At 42.1% G+C, this 25,632-nt stretch overlaps 1 protein-coding gene across 1 annotated transcript in view; it reads right to left on the bottom strand.

Annotated features, from left to right (window-relative positions):
- Positions 1-25,632, bottom strand: part of CSMD3 (CUB and Sushi multiple domains 3) — a 1,208,248-nt gene that overhangs the window by 774,210 nt on the left and 408,406 nt on the right. The gene's annotated exons all lie outside the window — the stretch shown is intronic.

Genomic DNA, 25,632 nt, shown 5'->3' with positions numbered 1-25,632 from the left:
CGATGCTGGGCTGCCCCCGGAGTGAAGTAATCGTGACTCCCCACAAGGCCACACCCCTTTCTAGGTGTGGGCTCTACTCCAGTGCACAGGGATAGTCAGAGTGTGCACCGTGTGTCACCAGACCCGGTGACGCCTCTGGTCCTTACCCATGCAGGCACACAGATGTAAAATAGGGAAGGGCTTGTAATGGTATAAACATAAAGTCGCACACGCTACACCAGCAAAAGACACAGCCACGGATTGGGCAGCATCCAAATCAGACACTGGTGGGAGGGGTCAGAATTCATACCAACTATAATTAAATTCTAACACGATGACAACATTTTTATCACTCTTAATGTATGCATGTGTAACTTGGTAATACAATTTCTTATTTCTTAACCCTCTTTGAATAGCATGTTTTGTATATTGTAGCAAGGGATTGCTATGCTTTTGCTGGAATAGCGAACATAGAAACACAATGGGTGGTCTAAGATGGAACTAGTGCCAAATTAAGAGTGACTGTATTACAGATCATTTTATTCTATTACTTAGCAAAACGAAACAAACTCAGAATTTTTCTACAGGAAATAAATCTGTTTACAAATGGGATGTGGTCATAATACCGACCGCGGGGATTCTAGTGCTCAGAATGCCAGAGCCGGAATCCCAACACCTGTCAGAATCCTGGCGCCACCCCTGAATGCCGGCATCCCGAAGGTAAACAGCGGGGTTATGGGGAGGGATAGCATTAGGGTCACTAGCTATCGTACCAGCCATTCTTTTTACCTCTTTCTTCTCTTTTGCACAATCCCATCTCTCTGCCCCATGTCTCGCGCTTTCTCTTCCTCCTCTGTCTCTCTCTCTCCATCCCCTGTCTCGCTAAACTTCACCCATGTCTCTCTCCCCATTCCCATGCCTCTCACTCCTTTCCTGTGTCTTTCTCCTAGAGTGCCTTCATTTTTTTGTTACAGCCATTGGCAATGATCCTTGGAGGCACCCGAGACACTTGTGTTATGGAGGGTCATGAACCTCTCTTCAAACCTACAAGGAGTAGCATAGAGTAGGTGAGTAGAGTGCTGAGTACAGGTGGGTGGGAATTTGTATTGGTGCGTAAAGATGGGTAAGGTGGGCTGGCCGGAGTATTATGCTGTGGTTCACACGTGTGCCTCCCTTAACTGCAGTGTCACCAGTAAGGGGGGAGGGGGGCTGTGTGCAGTATTCAGTATCTGACTGGCATGCTACACACTTCTATGAAAAAATGTTAACATTTTAAAATAAATATTATTCCATTTGTAGAACAGTCAAGTTTGAAATTTGCATTAAGCTTCTGTAATATATTTCACAAGCAAAACACGATCTGATTTTAATTAGTAAAGAATAATCTTTGCAAGGCGATGTTACCAACACCATGCATTGTTGTATATATATTCTGGTCTGGTGTGCAGTACAGGCACATTTTTCAGAACATATTTGTATGCGGTGCTGCACAGTCTGTTACCTACTGAAATAAATTATGTATGGTTGGTGATCTGATTTATAAGCTTGCTGAAGCAGTTCAGGGCCAGTGTTTCTTAAGCAAAAAACACTGTAAATAGAAAAGCAGTGAAAAATTCTGAGTCATTTCCCAATTTTACAGCTGAAGCTCTATATTGTATCAATATTCTCTAAAGGCAAGCGGAAGACACCATTTTATTTCTGAAAGCTGTATTTTCGTTTGAAAGTAAAATTAATGAATTCATAAACAAAATCGGGGTCACATCCAGACAGGATGACATATTTCAGGCATCGACATTCAACCGTCTGTTGCTGCTCACAGGAAGCAAAGATCAAGTCTACTATCACTGAACCACTGTAGTGTTATTGATGAAAAATAGATCAATCACAAAAATATTGTTGGATCCAAATCAATTCTAAATTAACCAGTGAACTTAGGGCCTGATTCAGAGCCGCTCCGAGCGATGTTCGCACATCTGCGCATGCGTATGGGTTGTAATGCGCATGCACCAACCAGTCATTGCGGTCGGAAATCGTGTGTTCGCAAAATAGCGAGTGCCTGCTAATTTGAGTGACAGGATGAGGCGTTTGTGGGTGGTAACAGGGGAAGGTGCTTGAAAACGGGGAGTGGAGATCCGAACGCAGGCGTGCCATACGGTCAAAACGGGCGTTTTAAGGGTGTGCATAATTAACAAAGCAGCGTCATCGACCACGTCACTTGGTTGTCTCTTAGCCTGAACTGTTCGCATGATTGCGGTAGGAAAATCCATCCACAAGCACTGCGAGCAGTTCAGACGCCTTTCGATTTACTCGATTAATCTAATAAATAGCGGAGATGACGTATGATGCGAACGGCCAGGGGGCGTCTTTACAAAATAGCGAGCGCATATTTTAAATTAGAAATATGCGCTCGCTCAGACATAGAGGCGTCAACAGGCCGCAAAGAGTGAGCGCTCTATTAACATATCCGGCCCCTTTTTCTGAGCGCAAATAGCGTCCGGCTCTGAATCAGCCCCTTAAACTGCATCAAGACTTGCCATCAAGTAACATAATTACAATTCACTTAAAATGAAATAATGGTACTTTATCAGATGCAGATGATGGGAGTGGTGTTTCAGTTCTTGAAACAAATTGATACTATGTATTTTTTTACATAGTGTTAAGTACAGTATACTTTCATAGCATCTTGTTTACTAAAATATGAACTATAATAGAATATGCTTTGCAAATGTAGTTCACATATCCCTCTGATACTCATGTATACTAGTGAAGCACAAGCATCATGTAACATTCTGGGGTAGATTTACTAATCTAATGATTGTCAGCTCTTTAAAATACGCTCCCTAGTAAATCTGCCTCAATGTATAATTATATAGGTGTTTTGATACCACCCAATGGAAGCTTAATTGGATACAAACCTCAACAATTTAAATTAAGTGCTGCACGCTCTTTATTCTTTCTCTCCTAGATGTTTGAATTGCCAGGACTAGTTCAGTCCACCAGATTAGGGGTAGCTATTAACAGGTTAAATATCAGTATTTGACAGTTTAAACCATTGGGGAAAAACCATTGACGGTTGAACCACTGATTGTCCCTGGTTGTGCATGCACAGTCCATGGCTATACATGTGCAAAGAATGGGCACTATACTGTACGCCATTGGACCTCCACCATGGATGCTCACCACCAGTGGATATTCATCGATGGCAAAACTGTTTGCCATTGATATCAGACTATTGATGGTTGCTAACCATTGACGATCGATGGCCATTGCTACAACACTGATGATGATTCCATTACTTCACTTCCTGCCAGTGATGGCTTTACTCAATGTGATGTTGCTAGAACCCAGCCAGGGTCCGAGCCAAATGTCTACATGGGCAGAGAAGTGACTAGATAATAGGGGGATTGTACAGAAGATTAGAGATGAGTCAAATCCCTGCAGTTTACATTGAAGAACTACGTGTGAGATATGAGACTTAATAGTTCTAAGTTTATCCAATCATTTCATGCAGAAAAAGTTTTTTTAAATAGATATCAAAATAATAAAATAAGGGGTTTTAAAGAACTTTTATCTCATTTGTTTTTTTTGTCATCCAAGAACTACATTTTAAACAAGAGCTCCACTAATATATTTCACCAGTTATTTTATTCACGGGAAGGTGCTCAGCTCTAATAAATCATTATATTTCAACACCATTATTGATAAGTGATGCTCTAGTGTCTGCAATCTGTATTTCTGTAGCCAATTAGTAGAATATATGGTGTTCAATCTACATCTAAATTGAAGGAAAGGCACAGATACAGTAGTTGTTACTGAAGCTTATATGACTCTCCAATTAGCTCCAATTCAATAAAATGTTGATTATTGCAACTGACTTTTCATTGATGATAATGATAATTATACACAGTATATTAACTATATATATATATATATATATATATATATGTATATAACTTAAATATTCAACAGTGTCTGAGAAAGTGGCCAAGTTCTGTGAAACGCGTTGCAATTTTAAGTGATAATTTAATTTTTATTTTATGCATTTTTTTTAGCCAGATTTTTAAATTGTGATACTGTGTTTTTAAACTATTTTTTAATTATTTGTATTTTTAATTATTCCTCTAACTATTGTTGTCTACAATAATGAAAATGATTTTGTAATTTTTATATTTCACTCATCCAATGACATGACAATAGTGAGTTGTACTATGTTGCCATTAATCTAACTAATAAATCATTTGATCATTGAGTATCACTTTTTGTTGGGTTATCCCTTATTTGCCAATTGTAGCCCATATTTCATGTTTGAGTTAGAGGGTGTTTTACCACTTATATCTTAAGAGATTACACTACCTTAACAAACCTATATTGCTTGGCTCCCATTTATGGAGAGAAAGGGACTAGTTTTGCATAGCAGAAGTGTCACAATGAAATTTTGATCTATAAAATACCCTTCTCAGCACCGGTGATACTCTTCTGTTTTCAACAGCTTAAATAATGCTTTAATAAGCTATATACCAATTTTCTTTCTAATAACTTGGTATTATTTGCAGAAATGTTAAGTGCCTCTACACATAGGTAGTGATGCGCTCTACTAAACATTCTTGTCATAATGAGTTAGGATTCTAATAATAAACAAGTTGAGGAGTTAAGGATTCAGGGATTTTGAATGACCTCAGATCTTTAAGGGTAACGATTTAATGACTTCTGTAGAATGCATGAATGACTCACTGAATCTCAAGTAATATCTCTACAAAAGATTCCCTTACAATAGCTGCCCAAATACATGTGGATTGGTGATTCAGGCTAGGAGTGCTGCATAAAGAGAACAGATTTGATTATTTTGCAATTGGGTAAAACAGCAAGGTCACAGGGTGCTCAATTTACATGGTTGATTAATGACAATACATGTATACATACCAAAGACTTTGGCTGGCTCTGGCTGGATTTTTCCAGACTTTCATTGAAACTGTGATCTTAAACATAATTCCTGATTATTTTCTGCCCTTATGGTGTAATGTTAGGAAACATCCATAGAGATTTACCAATATACTTTCTCTATGTGTGGCCACTTTTAAAATATTTTATGAAATTGCTCCATGACTGGTTAAAATTCACAAATCTGGGTACCTGACAATCACTCAGTGGACCATCTAGTATTAACAACGAGCATAGACATAGAGACAGGTTTAAGCATAAATATTTAACAAATAGATGTGTGTTATAAAATATAATTTTATTGGCATGTTTTCCTGGCTTACCCTAGTATAGAAGCATCACACATACAATCTTATCTCTTTCCTGTCTCTTATTAGTATAAACCGCGCATAAACTGAGTATATTTTTTAAATATATTGTCGTCAGTTCTTTGGCCAACAAAGGGCATCACTGCATAGAGACTAAGCTATTTCCATAACAATCCTCTATTTGTTCTAAGTTAATCATTTAAATAGACTGAGGAGTCTGTTTCATGGAGGTAAATACTTTTATTGCACTGTAAACTACTCGCTTTGCTTCAGCTATATGAGAAGCACTGAAGGTGCCTTCAACAAAATCTAATCAAAACATCCTGAGTGCAATAAAACCACACATCATTGCAAATAGATTTTTTTTTTTTAAATAAGGAGAGGCAAATGTCTATATCAAACACAGACACCCTGGCTAGAAAAAGAATACAATAATCAACTATATATTTAATTTACAAGAAATAATTAAAAAAAACCTGTAAAGATTTAGCCAAAATTTAAATAATTTGTAGTTAAATGAGAAAACAGTGATCGTAATAGCAGTGTTAAAGAAACATTTATACTGATATGTTGATTGAAATAGATCATGTAATGATTTGTGTCTTGGCTGTTCCTGGGAAACCTTTGGATTTCAGTACATATTTTGAGATTGATAAGCATAGTTCAATAGTTGGCTGAGGTAAGCAGAAGAGTGAGTGGTCCAGTAGTAGAGTCAACTTACTGTAGATCAGTGGTTCTCAAACTTTTTTCGGACATGACACACTGAAGAGTGACATCCACATACGTCACACAAAATATAGAAATACATTTAAATTAACCTTATTGTACCCAAGGCACACACTTCCAGCAGTTCTTTACATGCCAAACACCCTTTCCCCCCATTTGTGTTAACCATTGTAGTTTATTTACCTTAGGATTTATTACCATCATTATGCTGAGATGTCTACACTGCTGTGGCTGCCTGCCTGCCTGTTACTGGCTCCTCTCCAGGACAGATGTCATGATGCTGAGATGTCTACACTGCTGTGGCTGCCTGCATGCCTGTTACTGGCTCCTCTCCAGGACAGATGTCATGATGCTGAGATGTCTACACTGCTGCGGCTGCCTGTCTGCTCCCAGCTCCTCTCTGATGCTGCAGGAAACCAGGGGGGTGGATAAGACTTTGTTCTGACAAGCCTGCACAGTATCTAGTGGAACAAGGGGGAGAGCAGAAAAGGACACTCACCTCACCCTGCTTATTGGCCAGTACACATCCTGGAGCAGGGAAGGGGGGGGTTGGTAAAGCATACTCTCCTTCCCTAACCCTGCTGATTGGCCAGTGCACATCCTGGAGCAGGGGGTGTTGGTAAAGCACTCTCCTCCCCTCACTTTGCTGATTGGAACAAAGAGTGTCCAGGAGCAGGAGGATGAGAGGGAAAACACTATTTCCTCTCCTTGCTTTGCTGATTGGCTAGAGCACATTCTGGACAGTGGCATCATGAGGGGGGTGCAAGGGGTGCGGGCTGCACCTGGGTGTCACCCTCAGAGGGAGTGACACCAAGATGCTGACTCCTTTGCAGTGACAGGAGCCAGGTGCTGCAGTGTGACATTCTCCTGTAGCACCCAGCTCCTGTCATAGAAGAGGAGCCTACAGTGCTGACAGTCCAGTATCTCCGGCGATGCTGGCCTGCCCCTGTAGTGAAGTCATCGGGATCTGCAGTGAAGCCATGCCCCTTTTTTTTAGGCCCCTTTTCGGATGGGATAGTCACCAGGTGTCACCAGACCCTGTGATGCCTCTGATTCTGGAGTAGGGGGGAGAAAGGGAAATACACCCTCGTCCCCTTGCTCTCTTATTGGCCAGAGTGTCAACTGGAGTAGGAGGGAGAGGGGAAATATACACTCTCCTACTCTAGCTCTGCTTATTGGCCAGAGTGTGTACTGGAGCAGGAGGGAGGACAGGAATGCATGCTCTCCTCCCATTCTTCTGATGATTGACCAGAGAGTCTCCTGAATCATTAGAGACAGCATGAATGCACACTCTCCTCTCCTTCTTCTGATGATTGACTAGAGAGCGTCCTGAGGCATTAGAGACAGCAGGAATGCACACTCTCCTCCCCTTCTTCTGATGATTGACCAGAGAGCGTCCAGAGGCATGAGAGACAGCAGGAATGCACACTCTCCTCCCCTTCTTCTGATGATTGACCAGAGAGTGTCTTGAGGCATGAGGGACAGTATGAAAGCACTTTCTCCTTCCCTTCTTCTGATGATTGACCAGAGAGCATCCTGAAGCATTAGAGACAGCAGGAATGCACATTCTCCTCCCCTTTTTCTGATGATTGACCAGAGAGTGTCATGAGGCATGAGACAGCATGAAAACACACTCTCCTCACCTTCTTCTGATGATTGACCAGAGAGTGTCCTGAGGCATGAGAGAAAGCATGAAAGCACACTCTCCTCACCTTCTTCTGATGATTGACCAGAGAGTGTCCTGAGGCATGAGAGACAGCATGAATGCACACTCTCCTCACCTTCTTCTGATGATTGACCACAGAGTGTCCTGAGGCATGAGAGACAGCATGAAAGCACACTCTCCTCACCTTCTTTTGATTGACCAAAGAGTGTTCGAGGCATGAGAGACAGCATGAAAGCACACTCTAATGCCCTTCTTCTGATGATTGACCAGAGAGCGTCCTGAGGCATGAGAGACAGCATGAATGCACACTCTCCTCACCTTCTTCTGATGATTGACCAGAGAGTGTCCTGAGGCATGAGAGACAGCATGAAAGCACACTCTCCTCACCTTCTTCTGATGATTGACCAGAGAGTGTCCTGAGGCATGAGAGACAGCATGAATGCACACTCTCCTCACCTTCTTCTGATGATTGACCAGAGAGTGTCCTGAGGCATGAGAGACAGCATGAAAGCACACTCTCCTCACCTTCTTCTGATGATTGACCAGAGAGTGTCCTGAGGCATGAGAGACAGCATGAAAGCACACTCTCCTAACCTTCTTCTGATGATTGACCAGAGAGTGTCCTAAGGCATGAGAGACAGTATGAAAGCACACTCTCCTCACCTTCTTTTGATTGACCAAAGAGTGTCCGAGGCATGAGAGACAGCATGAAAGCACACTCTAATCCCCTTCTTCTGATGATTGACCAGAGAGCGTCCTGAGGCATGAGAGACAGCATGAACGAACTTTCTCCCCCCTTCTTCTGATTGACCAAAGAGTGTCCTGAGGCATAAGAGAGAGCATGAAAGCACACTCTCCTCCTGTTGCTCTGCTGATTGGCCAGACCATGTCATGCAGGACCCAGCCTTTTATTGTCACCCAACTTTTATTGTGAGTGACACACTAGGGACCAGTTTGTGACACACTAAGTGAAATGCACTACTGTTGATCACTAGGGTTCACAGGTGTGTGGCGGCTCTGCGCTTGTGCAACAGTGATCATTAAGAGTGCTTAGCATCAGACTTGTGCTTGTGGCACAAACTGGTGTGTGTGTGTTAATGGCATAACCCAAGAGGGATAGTATGACAAGCACCTTATGCTCAAGTTTTCAACAATATATAGTAGTATATATGACTATTTATATACCAGCATTACACAGAAAGCTGTGACAGCAAAAAATATTCTTTTAGGATGTTTGCATTATGTTTTAGAAATTGCATGGATGGATAAGTATTATGTCATAAGTAGTTAATAAATGGTAGTGCTGCTAAGGGGAAATTTCCAACAGCAGTGGTTCCCAAACTCGGTCCTCAAGTCACCTTAACAGTCCTGGTTTAAGGATATCCATATTTAAGCCGAGGTGACTTCATTAGTTCCTCAGTCAGTTTGATTATACCATCTATGCACAAGCATGGATATCCTTAAAACCTGAACTGGACAGAGTTGGGCAAGCCCTGGCCTGCGGGATAAGTGTACTTTCAGGGATAAAACAATACTGTTCCTCATTTCTCCAAGGACAGACTCGAGCCAGTCTACTCTATATTGGTCCAATATATATGTATCCCAATGTAGCTTTTACATACAGTATAAAGTACGTATTAAACCCTTCAATGTATTATGTCGATGTGTTAACCAGGGTGATAATATTGTAAATGTGAACAGTGTGAGTTTAGACCTAGTTCTTTGGTTCTTCATGCAGAGTAGAAGAGTCAACGCTCCAGTTAGCAGCAAGCAGTGTGACAGTGGAATAGGTAGACACATTGATTCATATCTTGTATGTAGTCAGGATGGTGCATTTCTTTGTTGCATCCTGTCAGGGAGGTCTTTCTCCTGCTCTGCATACTGTGGTCCATGTATGGTTGTGTGAATAATCTCACATGGAAATATCCCAATGATGTGGCTCATGTGATGAACTACAAATAGTTGTATATATCTTATTTGTGATTCGTATGTAGTGTTTGAAGTTCTGGAGGTTGCCCCTCTTATTTCATGATCCATGATTAAGCTTCTTTTTTATAGCCCAATTGCGTCAACTAATACCTATAGACAGCAAGGAGCCGCTGCTGGCAGGAAGCAGGCCATGGACTAGGATTAATGAGAAGAGCACATGCCATGACCAGTGAGGGTTATTAAATCTGTTCTGTTCATCGCTTTGGGTCCTGTGGAGCTTTTGTGTTGGACCGTTACGTGGGACAGCTGTCTCAGCATCAAAGCTAGAAGAGAGGTCTCAGTCATCAGGCGATGAGCCTGGAACAGACATTCCATCGTTGGCTAACCAGAGATTGGTATAATCATGCCTTGTGTTCCCCTTGTGTCCATTGTCTATGCTTCGCTGTGAATATATGCCTGGTACTTGTAGTGTGTAGTCTGTTAACCCTGCTTTAAAAATTTTATTATCTCAGTGATGTGCTTTTTCCTAAAAAATAATAATTCATATTTTAAATACCAATATATTATTGTCATCTTTATTATTATTATTATTATTACTACCAATATTATTTTTATTATTTTTATTATTATTATTATTATTATTATTATTATTATTATTATTATTATTACTACCAATATTATTGTTATTATTATTTGCCTTTATTTACAAGGTGCCACAAAATTCTGCAGCACCATACAAAGCCAAGATACAAAACAGGGAAAACAAAATGATTGAAATACAAATATCCATATTTATAAATATAGGCATAGCAGTAAAGTATAACAACTGTCTGAGATAGTGCACCACAGGGGAGTTAAACAACAAGAGGGAGGGCCCGACTCACAAGAGTTCACATTTTAAGAGGTCAATCCAATTAGCACCGCAGGGTGTGAGTTGCCTTTGCTACGGCATTAAAACGCCGTCAATGGCTCCTAATCTCGCAGCTCGAATTCACTTAGTTTTGCTCTTTGAGCGAGTTCGGGCTACACGTGTATGATAAAGTATGGCTGTACATTGCAGCTAATTGGATTGACCCATGAAAGGGAAAGGGAAGGCTTGGAGATCCTGGGGAGATAAAAGGGCTAATGTGGATGGGAAGAACGGATCATCTGAGGATGAGTTATGCTCTCATGTAGGGAGGTTGGCAAGCTAGATGGCAACCCTTTAACATGGCCAATCAGGCACAGGAGTAGTCACCCATGCAAGCTATGCTGGTTGGCATGGGCAAAACAGCTGCAGCATTATTTAACAAGGGCTTCTATACAGCATATTATAAGGAATCAGTAGCTATTGTCCTAGTCAGTTATATAACCCGACAGGAAAAGTATATTTAGAGCCAACCATCATCAGTGTGCTATATAACAAAGGCTATGCATAAACATTTGCCCTATTTCATAGCTGGAAGCAAAGCAAAGAAAAAAGGTGCAACTTTAGGGGGGGGGGGGGGGTTGTGCTTTGCTCCAAATTCTGAACAGCCAGTGAGCTATGGTGCTGGTAAGATGCTATATCCTGAGCATGACAAATAAAGGGGTCTATTTACTAAGCAGTGTTAGGAGAGAGAGTGAAAAGTGATAAGAAAGTGATAAGGTGCCAGCCAATCAGCTCCCAACTGTCATCTCACAGGCTGTGTTTGAAAAATGACAGTTGGGAGCTGATCGGCTGGCACCTTATCACTTATCACTCTGTCTCCTAACACTGCTTAGTAACACCATAAAAAGTGCCTAAGGCTACATTGTGTCATTGTCGCACCGACAGAGCATTCCTTCAGGTAAGCTTTACACAGTTACCAATCATCCGCTCGATGTGTTGGTGCTGGCATCACAACTGGCTGGGTATTTGAATTTGCCCGCCCAGCTGAGATGCCAAACACTGGCAGCCCCTGCAGCAAGTGTACGGGCGGTCGGCCCTACGCACAGCAAGATGTGCCGATATTTCTGCAGATGTGTCACCCATCTGCTGTACTGCAGAGAAGATGCAATATATCTGTGAACAACGTGGTTCACAGACATATCGTGGTATACACCCACTGACCCGTCCTCGATATGTTGGCCATTCGATTGAATGGCTGATATATTGCCCGGTGTGTACCCAGCTTTATTCAAAGCTGTGATAACCCTGCCATTGTTTGCTAAGTGCGCTGTAACGTGTCTCTTTAAATTCATGAATAATGGGGCAGTTTTATCAAACCTGGGAAAACACCACTTTTTTATGCCAATCGTCTGCAGTATATCTGTGCTCTGTCAATATAATATAGAAGTGATGCTAATATTAGTGTAAACTACTATAGATAATATCTGTGTATTCATAAAGTTCTGATCTCACGACATCAGAGTTCATTAAGCAAATGTTCCTATTATAAGAAAATGTGCCCCTCTACTATATACTCTACTATATATTAACCATTATCTGTGTCAAATTAGTCGCCTTGTGTCTTTATATGGTCACGGCTCTTCTCTGTGGCTACAACATCCTTATTATGTACAGGTGGCATGCATTATCCAATAAATTATCTGATTCAATAACCAAACTGTTCTGATGTTTAATTTAATAAGGGGTATATTTACTGGCATTTCAGTTCACCATAACAGAGATGGATGGGAGCCCAATCCAGTATGATGTTTAGGGCCCCATAGGGTCTAAACTTGTCTCTGAATATAAATTTCAGAAAATACAGGTTTGTTTTAACACCCCAAATTAAGGTATAATTGTACATTTTTACAGCATCAAATACATTTTTCAATCTTAACTCTCTTCTTAAGGATAACTGCAACTCACTTACACACAGGTTTTGGTTTGTAAAGGAGCTTCGTTATCTACAATTTTTTCTCCAATAACGGCTCATTAATATGAATAGGAGGCATATCATAAAACAGATTATTCCCCAAAAGTCGAATGATTACTGTCTGCAGGCTTCATGAGAAACAGTGCCACCTTGTGGAGAAATAGTAATTGAACGCTTCTAATTGTATGCACAGCTTCACCGGGAGAGGAGAGGTCTCATTAACATGCATTGTTACTTCTCCTGGTCTTTTGTCTCAAGCTGAAAAGACATAGAACACAACCGCCACCTATTTGGCAGCAAATGTATTGAGTACTGTATAGAGGCATAGTAGTGGCTTCTAATTACCCAGTGGCTTATATCCTTCAATTAAAGGTTGAATTAAGCTGTACATGATCAATTTAAAGAGCAAGTAACAAAACTAGTAATTACAATGGAGATAATTAATGTTTAACTGCCTCTGTTGCTGCTACTACTATTTACCGAAACACAAATAGCACCACAGTGATCAGGAACTTTAGTCTGAAAAGTAAATAGGCGCATTTGAAGGACTTGTGTCAATTTTAGTTTGTTATAAACATATTGTATGGACATTGCATAATGAAATATTACTTCATTTCATGACATTTATACTGCCCACTCTTTAAAGTTCAACTTAATGAGTAAAAAATGAACTTCCAATGCCCAAGAGAGACATTATTTCCAATTGATACTTAGTAATGTCAATCAAAGCATTCTAATTGAGTTATGTAGCAGATTCTGAGATAATGTAACCGGTGAGGTTTTACACCAAGTTTTTTAGAGGATAACTGCAAATGAATTACAGTACCACCTGGATGTATGTACAGATGACTGCCACAGATGTTGCAGTCCCCATTTACAAAAGCAGGGGCATTTTAAGGGAGGAGGGGGCCCATGTAAAGCCTCCTTCTGGGCCCCCTCCTCTCTGGATGCGCGGGTCTCCGGTAAAATACCGCCCACGCTTTTTTCCCGGAGACATGCGTGTCACAAGGAAAATGGCTGCCGTCATTTTCCCTGTGATTTTTAACTGCTCTGCATGACACCGGAATCTGCGGAAAGGTAAGTATAACTAAATATGGGTGCAGGGTGTGCCGTGCGGGCCACCCTGGGCCCAGGGGTCCATGTACACCGCACACCCTGCACCCATTATAATTATGCATTTACCCCATAGATTTAAATTATGCCGTTACCCCATAGATATAAATTCTAAAATGCAGAATTTACCAAGCTTGTCTGGTATGTCACATTATCTTCATATGGCATTAGACATTGTAGCCTATGGGCTAAGGATCACAAATGTTTCCAGAAGAGAGGGATCCATAAGGTCCCGACCTGGCATATGCCGCTCACACATGCACAGTCTGATAGCTGCGCAATAGGGAACACCTAACTTTTACACATGAGAGGTAAGGGCTCCTACCACAGCCCCTATCCCGGCATGTGAATTATAATACATCGCTGTGATAATTAATTTCTTATTATCATGATAAACAATAATAAGAAATTATATTTATCAAAACCGAGTACCAAAATATACTAATATTATAAGACCGTTGCGTCTGTCTGTTTGTTCCAAGTTGGCACAAAAACTGCTGAACCAATTTTCATGAAAACTGCATCATTGAGTCCTGGAAACTCCTACAAATAACCTGCACTTTGTTTCATCTCAATCCATCAAGTTAAAGTTGAGCAATAACAAAACAAAATGTATTGACATCATCAATGCAAGAGACAGGTGTGGCACCATACACGTGGCCGGTAAGGAATAGGTGAGAGGTGCTTTGGGCTCGTGTTTACTTTAATAGGAGAGGCTACATAGCAGTCTGTGAACAGGACACACAGTGATATTGGTGTGAGTGGTGGGTGAATAGAAGAGGTTACATAGCAGTCTGTGCACAGGGCACACAGTGACATTGGTGTAAGTGGTGGGTGAATAGAAGAGGTTACATAGCAGTCTGTGCACAGGGCACACAGTGACATTGGTGTAAGTGGTGGGTGAATAGAAGAGGTTACATAGCAGTCTGTGCACAGGGCACACAGTGACATTGGTGTAAGTGGTGGGTGAATAGGAGAGGTTACATAGCAGTCTGTGCACAGGGCACACAGTGACATTGGTGTGAAAGGTGGGTGAATAGGAGAGGTTACATAGCAGTCTGTGCACAGGGCACACAGTGACATTGGTGTGAGTGGTGAGTGAATAGGAGAGGTTACATAGCAGTCTGTGCACAGGGCACACAGTGACAATAGTGTGAGTGGTGGGTGAATAGGAGAGGTTACATAGAAGTCTGTGCACAGGGCACACAGTGACATTGGTGTGAGTGGTGGGTGAATAGGAGAGGTTACATAGCAGTCTGTGAACAGGGCACACAGTGACATTAGTGTGAGTGGTGGGTGAATAGGAGAGGTTACATAGCAGTCTGTGCACAGGGCACACAGTGACATTGGTGTGAGTGGTGGGTGAATAGGAGAGGTTACATAGCAGTCTGTGCACAGGGCACACAGTGACATTGGTGTGAGTGGTGGGTGAATAGGAGAGGTTACATAGCAGTCTGTGAACAGGGCACACAGTGACATTGGTGTGAGAGGTAGGTGAATAGAAGAGGTAACATAGCTTTCTGTGCACAAGGCACACAGTGACATTGGTGTGAAAGGTGGGTGAATAGGAGAGGTTACATAGCAGTCTGTGCACAGGACACACAGTGACAATAGTGTGAGTGGTGGGTGAATAGGAGAGGTTACATAGAAGTCTGTGCACAGGGCACACAGTGACATTGGTGTGAGTGGTGGGTGAATAGGAGAGGTTACATAACAGTCTGTGAACAGGGCACACAGTGACATTGGTGTGAGAGGTAGGTGAATAGAAGAGGTAACATAGCTTTCTGTGCACAAGGCACACAGTGACATTGGTGTGAGAGGTGGGTGAATAGGAGAGGTTACATAGCAGTCTGTGCACAGGACACACAGTGACATTAGTGTGAGTGGTGGGTGAATAGGAGAGGTTACATAGCAGTCTGTGAACAGGGCACACAGTGACATTGGTGTGAGTGGTGGGTGAATAGGAGAGGCTACATAGCAGTCTGTGCACAGGGCACACAGTGACATTGGTGTGAGTCGTGGGTGAATAGGATAGGCTACATAGCAGTCTGTGCACAGGGCACACAGTGACATTGGTGTGAGTGGTGGGTGAATAGGAGAGGTTACATAGCAGTCTGTGCACAGGGCACACAGTGACATTGGTGTGAGTGGTGAGTGAATAGGAGAGGTTACATAGCAGTCTGTGCACAGGGCACACAGTGACATTGGTGTGAGTGGTGGGTGAATAGAAGAGGAAGAGGTTACATAGCAGTCTGTGCACAGGGCACAAAGTGACATTGGTGTGAGTGGTGGGTGAATAGGAGAGGTTACATAGCAGTCTGTGCACAGGGCACACAGTGACATTGGTGTGAGTGGTGGGTGAATAGGATAGGCTACATAGCAGTATGTGCACTGGGCACACAGTGACATTGGTGTGAGGGGTGGGTGAATAGGAGAGGTTACATAGCAGTCTGCGCACAGTGCACACAGTGACATTGGTGTGAGTGGTGGATGAATAGGAGAGGTTACATAGCAGTCTGTGCACAGGACACACAGTGACATTGGTGTGAGTGGTCGGTGAATAGGAGAGGTTACATAGCAGTCTGTGCACAGGGCACACAGTCACATTGGTGTGAGAGGTAGGTGAACAGGAGAGGTTACATAGCAGTCTGTGCACAGGGCACACAGTGACATTATTGTGAGTGGTGGGTGAATAGGAGAGGTTACTTAGCAGTCTGTGCACAGGGCACACAGTGACATTGGTGTGAGTGATGGGTGAATAGGATAGGCTACATAGCAGTCTGTGCACTGGGCACACAGTGACATTGGTGTGAGAGGTGGTTGAATAGGAGAGGATAAATAGCAGTATGTGCACAGGACACACAGTGACATTGGTGTGAGAGGTGGTTGAATAGGATAGGTTACATAGCAGTCTGTGCACAGGGCACACAGTGACATTGGTGTGAGAGGTGGGTGAATAGGAGAGGTTACATAGCAGTCTGTGCACAGGGCACACAGTGACATTGGTGTGAGTGGTGGGTGAATAGGAGAGGTTACATAGCAGTCTGTGCACAGGGCACACAGTGACATTGGCGTGAGAGGTGGGTGAATAGGAGAGGTTACATAGCAGTCTGTGCACAGGGCACACAGTGACATTGGTGTGAGAGGTGGGAGAATAGGAGAGGTTACATAGCAGTCTGTGCACAGGGCACACAGTGACATTGGTGTGAGAGGTAGGTGAATAGGAGAGGTTACATAGCAGTCTGTGCACAGGGTACACAGTGACATTGGTGTGAGAGGTCGGTGATGGCGCTGCTGCTACCAGTCTGTATAGCGCTGCTGGTCACATGGCCCTCTCCCGCCACAGGGCTTCTACGCAAAGCAATACAACTAGAACACCTCAATTAAAAAAAAAAAATGTTTGCAGGAATTTCATTGTGTGCGAAGCCACAGGAACCATGTGATGAAGCACACCAGTGTCTCTACCAAGAATCAGAGAGACTGTACGCCATATATATACCATACTCGCTTAATGTTCAGCCCCAACTAATTAATTTCTCATTTAAAGCCAAAAACACTGTCATTGTGGCCAGGAATAAATATGAGACTCTATGCCATAAATTTATCCCTGAGAGTCTGCAGTATGTTCATCCCCAATTGTCTCAAAAAGCACACTGAGTTTCATTACTGTGCAGAGTACAGCTCACTGACAACCACAATAACCTGGGCTGCTACAAATATCATTTATAATTTGCAAAAGTCTGATCCGAGGCCATTCATCATGGCTCCTTAAAAAATGGAAGGAAAATATTATGCTATTTCACACCGTTAAATATACTTAGGTTTGGAATAATCTGTCCTGCATTCCTTTCGGTAATAATTTCGAATTTGTTGCTGAAGACTGTGCTAGGAGAAAGCAAAGTGTCCAAGGTTTAATCTCACTTGAAAATTCCTGCCAATTATTGTTGAAGCAAAGTGTGACAAATATTGCCACATGTGACACAAAATATCCCATTAAAAATAAAAACGGAAATTTTGATGATTTATAGAATTCAGCAGCAGCAGCAGCAGCAGCAGCAAGTCGGATAGACAATATCTTCTCACAGTCATTCAATACACATGGAAGTGTAACTGTCTTATGTACACTAGAGTTTATATTAGAGACATCATCAATTGTGGATTTTACCTAGTAAATCCGCCACCCCTGTTGAGCCAGCGAGTCTGTGCTTCACTCAGGCAGTGGCTTCCCATTGTGCTAATCACACACAGGTCAGACAGTCCCAGGGGGAGGTGTTTTCTCCCCATGGGACTGCCAGTCTATTGGACATATATTTACTAAAGATCGATTTTGGATTCTGTTCGATTTGCCATTCGATTTTGGTTCTTTTTCCATTCGATTTTGATATTGGAGATTACTAAAGACATAATCGAATGTCAAATCGAACAGAAAACGGACATTGAATATAGGCAAAACATCAATGTTTTCCCATAGACAAATATTTACTAACATTCGATGTGCAAATTTAATGCAAATCGAACTCAAAATCAAACTTCAAGTACCCAAAAGAATAGAATAATGAGAGACAATCGATTTGAGCTTCTAAACACCATTCTTTTGGCTGGAAATTGTTTGTGATGCCTTTAAAAAATCCCAAAAGCATGTGGGGCCGTCTGGCTGTAGGAATAAGGCTGCTCAATGCTATGCTGTGCACCTACCTGCGGTATCAGGGGCGTAACTAGCTCTTTGGGGGCCCCATAGCAAAGATGCACACAGCCCCCCCCCCATGGTGGGATTCAGCCAACATAGCCAGGCAAACAAAAAAATTGTTTTAAAAGAATGATATGTATATACACATGTATACAGTATATACAGTACATATATTGCGGCATATCCATATATATATATATATATATATATATATATAGCTGGCAAAAGGCGGCACTCACGGTGACTTACAAACTGTACACAATCCCGTTGATAATGTCAGATGTATAGACATTATCAACGGGATTGTGTACAGTTTGTAAGTCGCCGTGAGTGCTGCCTTTTGCCAGCATTATTGATGTTCACCGATCACAGTGATTCATACGGAGGGCACCGGGCGCAATTATCTGTGTCCAGCACGGGAGTGCCAGCTACCTTTGCATTATATTATATATATATATATATTTAAGATGAGCATATTATATTTCTGAAGACATTTTAAATTACTTTCACTATTCTAGAGTGTACACAAGAGTTTCCAATTTTTCCCCTGTTAATTAGTGAGCATGTGATACATTTGGCCCAATAGGAAGTAAAGAGGAAGTTGAGTTCAATTTTGCAATCTATTTTAATGGGGTTTTGAGGATTGATTTTGTAAGGGATTTTACAAACTGAACACAAAGGAGCTCATTCAGACCCGCTCGCTAGATGCGTTCGCTCGCACCCAGCGTATGCAAATCCTGCGCACGCCCAGCAAGGCAGGCAATCGCACGGCAAGGCATTAGCATGCCCATTATGTCTTGGCGTGCGATCACTCTGTGTACGCAGACGCCCACCAGCGATTCATAAGATGCCCTCTTGCGCACGTCATCTTCTGGAAGTGCTTGAAACCATTGGTACATCGAGCACCATCGGATGCGATCACAGAACTTGAGGTTAACTATACCCTGCCGCAAGCACTGCGATCACTTCAGTGTGAATTACAACCAGGTGACGTGTACTATGACGCAGCCTGTTAATTATGCACGCCTCTAAAACGGCGTTGAAACACTCAGGCACGCCTGCGTCCGCACCTCCACGCCCCCGTTTCCAGTGGCCAGCCCCTGTCACCACCCACAATTGGCTTGTCACTCATTCAGCTGGGCTGTCTATGCTGAGCGAGCAAACGCTTCCCAATCTCTCGCAGTGGTTCGCATACACACATTGCGATGCGTACACATGCACAGAAAGTGACAATTGGCCAGCTACAAATGAACGCATCCTAGCGAGCGGGTCTGAATCAGCTCCAAAATCCCCTCTTAAAATCCATCAAAAAACAATTTGAAAAACGAATGCAAAATCAAATGTTAGTAAATGAGGGATTTTGCAGTTTGATTTAAATTAGATTTCAGTCGATTTTATAGATTCATGAAATCGAATACCAAATCAAACTTCAGTAAATTTACCCCTAGGCTACAATAAACAGAGACAGTGCTTCCAATCGCAAGCCACTTCTCAGCCATACCCGACTTCTAGGGCAGCAGCCGGTTCAATCCCTAGAAGCCAGTGATTTTGCGCATACGCCAGTCCCTACCAGGGCCGGATTAAGGTCTGTGGGGGCCCCTGGGCAACAAACTTGTGGGGGCCCCTTATGCAATGTCCCCAGTAGCAGTGCCCCTTATGCAGTGCCCCCAGTAGTGGTCCCCCCTATGCAGTGCACACTGTAGTAATGCCCCTTATATAATGCCCCCAGTAGTGCCCCCAGACCCAGTAGTGGTCCCCCCCTTTGCAGTGCCCACAGTAATGGTCCCCCATATGCAGTGACCTCTGTAGCAGCCCCCTCCCCTATGCAGTGTCCCCTGTAGCTGCCCCCTCCACTATGCACACACAAACAAACAAACAAAAAAATCACCACTTACCTGAATTCCCGCTTCTCACGCAGTCGGCGCTGCCCGCTCAGAGTCCCGGCTCTTCCACTGCACTATGGGAGAGACGTCAGCGTCATGACGTTTCTCCCATTATCAGCAGATGCGGGGGGAGCCGGAAGTCGGAGCTCATGAGTGAGCTCCGGTTGGCTCCCTCCGTTCTGCAGCAGCCAATGAGAGTCTGACTCACATCGGCTGCTGTAACATACACACAGCTGCCGCCGCCGGCTGTGTGTATGTCACTGTGTAGTGTAGACTGCGCTCCCTGCGCGGTCTACACTACACTAGCGGAGGGGTCACTAGCGGTGGGTGCAGACAGCGCACCGCTGCTAGTGGGGGCCCAGGGACGACCGCCCCTGTCGCCCCTCCCTTAATCCAGCCCTGGTCCCTACCATATCCATTATCAGGTGCTGGGACTGTTTCAGATTCCGGACTACAGTACGGACAGCCCCCTCTTGAGAAAAGGAACCACTGCTGGATGTCTTTTTTCCTTTTTGTGGGTGAGGGGGTATGGTGCTGGGTGCATGGCTATAACAAGGACATTCTATACGATTTGGTTTGCTGAAGGTATTTGTTGTTTTTAAACGGGCTCAATAGCTGCTAAACCATTTTTCTATACATGGTGCAGAATAGTATTCAGGAGTTTGTTTTTATCTTATCCCAGCAAATTTGGGGTACTTGAAAATGGGGGCCAGCATAGTTTAAAGTTGCTAAAGTTAAGTTTAAAAAATCGTGAAAAATCCACCTGCAATGAAAAAAAAATACACCTGGTGCATACTTGGGGACCCCCCCAGAGTCTAGTTCGCTAGTTTTTAACTTTTTCCCTCCCCAATTTTTTATTTCGCCCCCAAAATCAAAGTGATTTTTTGGGGTGTTCTTAAGTGTTTTTTAAAAATTTTTTTGACACAGATTAACTTTGGGGGACTGTCTGAAGGCTGCACAGGGGTTCCCGCAATGTTGCACCCCAAAACCCTCAATTCTGCACTTTTTTTCCGCCTATCACATTGCATTGACTTTCCGCCTAGGTGACAAGTCTTCCAAATTGAATACGGAGTAAAGTCAAAACAGTGGAAAATGATGTCATCGGCGAAAAGTTTCCGCCAAAAACACGCGTAAACAGCTTTTCGCCTCAAATTGAATACGGGCCTATGTCAAATTTGTGGATGTCTACAGTTGGCATGATGACATAGCATATTTAGCGTATTTGAAGCTTAACTCTTCCCCTAAGTCTGACAACAGCATAACCTTAACACTAACATCGACTGTTGACATTGTGCTTTTCGACATGTCGATATAGTGACATTATGTCAATGTTGACAATCTGAATGTCGATGTTCAGCACGTGTTGATTTACTAGTATGAATGCTGACATCATGCTTATATAGGCTTTTATTTATTCTAAAAAAAATATTTGAATACGCTTCTACACAGTTATTTTTTTAATTACACAAATGTATTGGAAAAATAAAAAATATAGGGTGCATTTAATGATGCTCAATTATAATGTAATAATAATGTAATCATTACATGTATATGGCAGCGTTTATGTTAATTCCTGTACAACTGACTTTACACCGATAGTTAAGAAAGCTGTATGGAGGGGAAGTTAGGTAAAATCTCCATGTTACTGTAGCTAAAGTTGCCTGTTAAGGGGAGCATCATTCTGTATACTTGTAAAATCACATGAAATACTCTATATAAAAATGTGATATTCAGTCATGTAAAATAGGCTGGATTTATATATACTGTAGATTCTTTTGGAAATTAAACCCCTTTGCATTAAATTCCGCACTGCAATATAGAAAATAGGAAAGTACTAATGGCAAAGGCACCAGCCTCATTGAAAGCCTTGTAGAGTAGAAACAATTTGCTGACAGCGAGATTGAGTTGTTTCTTGCAGTGGGGATAATAAGTGATAACCAACAAAATCAAATAATGCATCAGAATTTGATATTAAACAAACAAACTGTACCAAGCCGTGGTGAGAAGTCAAATGTGATTTAACAATAGGAAATGGCTCAGAACCTTCTTTCCTACATCCTGAAATTTAGAGTATGTTTATCTATATGCAACTATGAGATAAAAAAGTATCATTACTGTATTCTACTTGCATGCTGATCCAAAAATAACCGCCACAGTTAGCAAACACCTAAGGCTGGATTTGTCGCAGATTTATTAATTTCTGTCTATATATTAATCTATCTACAGTATCACTCGCCCATCTATCTATCTATCTATCTATCTCATATCTATCTTATATCTATATCTATCTATCTATCTAATATCTATCTATCTATTTATCTCATATCTGTCTATCTATCTATCTATCTCATATCTATATATCTACCTATCTCATATCTATATATCTACCTATCTCATATCTATCTATCTATCTATCTATCTCATATCTATCTCATATATATCTATCTCATATCTATCTAATTATCTATCTATCTCATATCTATCTATCTATCTCATATCTATCTATCTATCTATCTATCTATCTATCTATCTATCTATCTATCTATCTATCTATCTATCTATCTATCTATCTATCTATCATCTATCTCATATCTATCTATCTCATACCTATCTATCTATCTATCTATCTATCTCATATCTATCTATATATCTATCTATCTCATACCTATCTATCTATCTATCTCATTCCTATCTATCTATCTATCTATCTATCTATCTATCTATCTATCTATCTGTCTGCCTTTCTATCTATCTATCTCATACCTATCTATCTGTCTATCTATCGATCTATCTATCTATCTATCTATCTATCTATCTATCTATCTCTCTATCATCTATCCATCTAGAAGTTTAGTTTTCTGTCTATCCTCACAAGTGTGTTTCCAATTGTATGAATTACCTCTACAATATGTGATCATTGCCTCTGAATAACCGTGCACACTTGAAAATAAAACTAATATGAATGTTTTTGCCCTTACAGTTTACATGGATCCCCATATATAATTATTTGCTATGGTGGTTTTTATTTTTTGCATATTAAATTGTGTCCTGGGCTATCGGCTAACAGACACCATTTGAGATTTTGGCTGTTAGCCACCTGCTGTTCCCAATAAATCAGGCAGTGAAGCAGCGATCCGTGTCACAACATGTTTTAACCTCTCTCTCCTTCTGAACAGAGTGGCAACAAACCAATATTTGCAATTCAGTTTAGCTAATGGAAAGTATCCTGCATCCTGTTAGCTGAATCAATGTTAAAGATTTAAAGCTTTAAGGCGACACAATGGAACCTGCATGAAGCCATTCATAATGGATGGTGGGAACAGCATTTGTCCCAGTACTGCTGGACATACATGGGACGATTTTTAACACGATTTTGGTATTTTCTACAGGTTGGTCAGACCACTCGTTGGCAAATAATTGTATTTTGAGTTTTCTGCAAACCCGATGCGCGTCCCCGCCGTCGTCTAGTTGGATCGCAGATCAGATGGTTTTGCAGAGAGATCTCAACTGATCGTGTACCATGTGATACACTTCTATGCATCTTATCCTATGATCTTAATGACCAATCGTACACCATTTGACCACATCTTATGAAGAATTTCAAGGGAAGAAAATCAAGGGAAATCATACAATGATCTTACCAACTTTGAATCTCACCGTGTATGGGGGCCTGAAGAGTTGTGGTTCTCATTATCAGCAGGGCAGAATTCTACTGTCTTGTAAAAAGTATTAATTTCACTAATATCAAAGGCATCAGTTACTATTTTATCTATAGCTTAAATACAATGTAACTGTTTAAGCTGCTGTGCCAGAATGGGGTACAGTGTGAATTTCTTTAAAATTGTTTAACATTTATATAGCGCTAACATATTTCATAGCGCTTTACAGTTTTCAGGGCAGTGAAACCTCAGTTGTACTCATCTTGCGGATGTTTGTAGGGAGTATAATGTGAATAGATGGGATCTGCTTTACTTTCCCACACACACAAACACGCAGCACCTGCATGTCACGGCCGAGGTTTCTCGGCATGGTGGTCACCGGGTATTACCTGTGAGCTTTTTATGGCGGAGGGTCTCTGGCAGCGGTGCTGGTGTTTGGCGAGGGGTATTGGCTGCGCGTGGTTCTGTGCGGGCACATTGTCATTAGGCCTGGTGAGGTCTTGTGGTGTTTTCGTTCCATTGGCATGGGCGCCGCCATCTTGCCTGCGGCCATGTGATTCCAGCTGTCCAATCCTGGTAGGTCATGTGCTCATTCCAGCCAGTCACAGCGTGGCACTGAGTATTTACGAAGGTCCAGAGCCTTCCTTCCTGTGCCAGTGCAACGTGTTTCTCAGCTGCGGCTGAGAGAGAGTACCTGTGCATTACCTGTCTCCTTGGAAGTGCTCTGGCCTGAACCTTGCCCGCTCTAACCTGCTGGACTTACCTTGCACCCTCCATATACCTTCTCATCTGCCTGAGTACCTGATCCTGCTGTTCCCTGCACCTTGCCTCTTTTCACTCCCAGCTGGACTTCATTACCTCCGCTTGCATTTGTTACAGCTCACCATACCTGCATTCTGTTACAGCTCATCATACCTGTATACTGGACTGTTCCTGCCTGTCACTATCTGGACAGTTATCAAGTGCACTTTAGTGCTATATCTGGACTTTTTTAGCTTGCCATTCCCATGTCTTCTAAGCCACTTATTAAAAAGTCCACTTTTTCATTTAAGTCTGCTTCTGTGTCTGCTCCTATCACCACCCGGGGTCCACAACAAAATCAGAACCTCACACTGTATGAGTTACATTGTCTCAAACACAAACATTATCTCCTGATGGCAACACAGTATATATCTGCAGGTGTTGCATATTGTATTTCAGGCTTTTTATTGCAAGTGCTAGTTCCAGAGTTCTCAGTGGTTGAATCATGTACTTCATACTATAGCTTTCAGGCTCTGATTTTTGCACTGGGGGAATATAAATACTGAGTGAGTGCTAGCTGTGAGGATTGTGTAATGTTTTTATATTGTGACGTGTGCTGTAAATAATTCATAGTGACCAGATGTTTTACAGCTAGAACTAAAGGTCATGAGATTCACACCCTCCGGAGTTACCGGGCTGTCTACACATGAACTTGCTAACTGCAAAGAGCAACTCATCTCTAATATTAATGGATGACTTCGGTACTCACTGGGATCTTGACAGAGACGAATACGCATAACAACACTCTAAACAGGTGTAACTTGATCAGCCACGAGGCCCTAAAGGTTCATGTCCCAAGATTCATCCTGGTGACCAGGTCCTGATTAAAGTTCTCCAGAGAAAAATGTTGTTCAACTCAAATGGGAAGAACTGAGGTATCAACACCAGGTATTGCTAAATGTGGAATGCAGCAAAGGTGCTAAATGAAGTTTGTGAGGACACACACCTCCCACTACAGATAGGAGAAAATGGGGCATCTGCAGCTTCCCTTGTCAAGAAATCAACTTCCAAGCTGCATCATACAGTAACTGGGCTGTTTCCTCCAAACTGAATTTAGAGCTGGCTGGACTCATGTAGGGGTAGATCTCATCCTTTCCCAATTTGCTATATTTGTGGTAGGT

The sequence above is a fragment of the Taudactylus pleione genome, unplaced genomic scaffold (genome assembly GCF_031769625.1).
Source record: "Taudactylus pleione unplaced genomic scaffold, aTauple2 ptg000360l, whole genome shotgun sequence".
Taxonomy (NCBI): Eukaryota; Metazoa; Chordata; class Amphibia; order Anura; family Myobatrachidae; genus Taudactylus; species Taudactylus pleione.
Note: the sequence above shows the minus strand (reverse complement) of the source record. Positions and strands in the feature narration are given on the sequence as shown.